The 2,500-nt window shown below is 51.1% G+C and overlaps 1 non-coding gene across 1 annotated transcript in view; it reads left to right on the forward strand.

Annotated features, from left to right (window-relative positions):
* Window positions 1-2,351: 2,351 nt before the first annotated feature.
* Window positions 2,352-2,500, forward strand: part of LOC143350925 (5.8S ribosomal RNA) — a 155-nt gene continuing 6 nt past the window's right edge. The window contains exon 1 of the ribosomal RNA XR_013081352.1: window positions 2,352-2,500. This exon is cut by the window's right edge and continues 6 nt beyond it. This is a non-coding gene — a ribosomal RNA (5.8S ribosomal RNA).

Raw genomic sequence — 2,500 nt, forward strand, 5'->3', positions numbered from 1 at the left:
AAGTAATAAAATAATATACATCCTTACGGGTAGCCTGAAGCGAATCGCAAACGAACGACAACGCGTCGATTGTGCGGCCATCGTTGCTCGCGCGACTAACGACGACCAGCCGAGAAGGCTGTAGTTTATCGCATCGATTTCATCGAGCAACCGATGGACGCTGCCGCGTTCGTTCGTAAATGAATGTTATACATACTCACGGATAGCCTGAGGCGAATAATCGCAAACGACGACGCGTCGATTGTGCGGCCATCGTTGCTCGCGCGACTAACGACGATCAGCCGAGACGGCTGTAGTTTATCGCATCGATTTCATCGAGCAACCGATGGACGCTGCCGCGTTCGTTCGTAAATGAATGTTATACATACTCACGGATAGCCTGAGGCGAATAATCGCAAACGACGACGCGTCGATTGTGCGGCCATCGTTGCTCGCGCGACTAACGACGATCAGCCGAGACGGCTGTAGTTTATCGCATCGATTTCATCGAGCAACCGATGGACGCTGCCGCGTTCGTTCGTAAATGAATGTTATACATACTCACGGATAGCCTGAGGCGAATAATCGCAAACGACGACGCGTCGATTGTGCGGCCATCGTTGCTCGCGCGACTAACGACGATCAGCCGAGACGGCTGTAGTTTATCGCATCGATTTCATCGAGCAACCGATGGACGCTGCCGCGTTCGTTCGTAAATGAATGTTATACATACTCACGGATAGCCTGAGGCGAATGATCGCAAACGACGACGCGTCGATTTTGCGGCCATCGTTGCTCGCGCGACTAACGACGACCAGCCGAGAAGGCTGTAGTTTATCGCATCGATTTCATCGAGCAACCGATGGGCGCTGCCGCGTTCGTTCGTATATGAATATTATACATACTCACGGATAGCCAGAGGCGAATAATCGCAAACGACGACGCGTCGATTTTGCGGCCATCGTTGCTCGCGCGACTAACGACGACCAGCCGAGACGGCTGTAGTTTATCGCATCGATTTCATCGAGCAACCGGTGGACGCTGCCGCGTTCGTTCGTAAATGAATAATATACATACTCATGGCTAACTTGAGGCGAATAATCGCAAACGACGACGCGTCGATTTTGCGGCCATCGTTGCTCGCGCGACTAACGACGACCAGCCGAAACGGCTGTAGTTTATCGCATCGATTTCATCGAGCAACCGATGGACGCTGCCGCGTTCGTTCGTAAATGAATAATATACATACTCATGGCTAACTTGAGGCGAATAATCGCAAACGACGACGCGTCGATTTTGCGGCCATCGTTGCTCGCGCGACTAACGACGACCAGCCGAAACGGCTGTAGTTTATCGCATCGATTTCATCGAGCAACCGATGGACGCTGCCGCGTTCGTTCGTAAATGAATAATATACATACTCATGGCTAACTTGAGGCGAATAATCGCAAACGACGACGCGTCGATTTTGCGGCCATCGTTGCTCGCGCGACTAACGACGACCAGCCGAAACGGCTGTAGTTTATCGCATCGATTTCATCGAGCAACCGATGGACGCTGCCGCGTTCGTTCGTAAATGAATAATATACATACTCATGGCTAACTTGAGGCGAATAATCGCAAACGACGACGCGTCGATTTTGCGGCCATCGTTGCTCGCGCGACTAACGACGACCAGCCGAAACGGCTGTAGTTTATCGCATCGATTTCATCGAGCAACCGATGGACGCTGCCGCGTTCGTTCGTAAATGAATGTTATACATACTCATGGCTAACTTGAGGCGAATAATCGCAAACGACGACGCGTCGATTTTGCGGCCATCGTTGCTCGCGCGACTAACGACGACCAGCCGAGACGGCTGTAGTTTATCGCATCGATTTCATCGAGCAACCGATGGACGCTGCCGCGTTCGTTCGTAAATGAATAATATACATACTCATGGCTAACGTGAGGCGAATAATCGCAAACGACGACGCGTCGATTGTGCGGCCATCCGTTGCTCGCGCGACTAACGACGACCAGCCGAGAAGGCTGTAGTTTATCGCATCGATTTCATCGAGCAACCGATGGGCGCTGCCGCGTGCGTTCGCCCGATTGCGCGTGAAGTTACTGTTCGGAACCAAGAATATACGGGTGTATTATACCCGTTTGGTCGCAGCCACGCGCAAAGGCTTTTGAATGTACTGTACGCCCGGCCGTCGAACGATGGTTTTCCGTCATTCAGGAAACAAAAAGAAACTTTTGTCGTCGATATGGCGCGTTCAATCCTCCGTCGATACGCTGGTCGGAGGTGCGAACATCGAATATTTTTAAAGCAAAGAACAAGGAGCATTTTTAAATACAAAGAGAAAAATTGTAAATTGTATATGATTACCCTGAACGGTGGATCACTTGGCTCGTGGGTCGATGAAGAACGCAGCTAATTGCGCGTCAACGTGTGAACTGCAGGACACATGAACATCGACATTTCGAACGCACATTGCGGTCCACGGATAAAATTCCTGGACCACGCCTGGCTGA

Source organism: Colletes latitarsis, unplaced genomic scaffold, assembly GCF_051014445.1.
Source record: "Colletes latitarsis isolate SP2378_abdomen unplaced genomic scaffold, iyColLati1 scaffold0046, whole genome shotgun sequence".
NCBI lineage: Eukaryota > Metazoa > Arthropoda > Insecta > Hymenoptera > Colletidae > Colletes > Colletes latitarsis.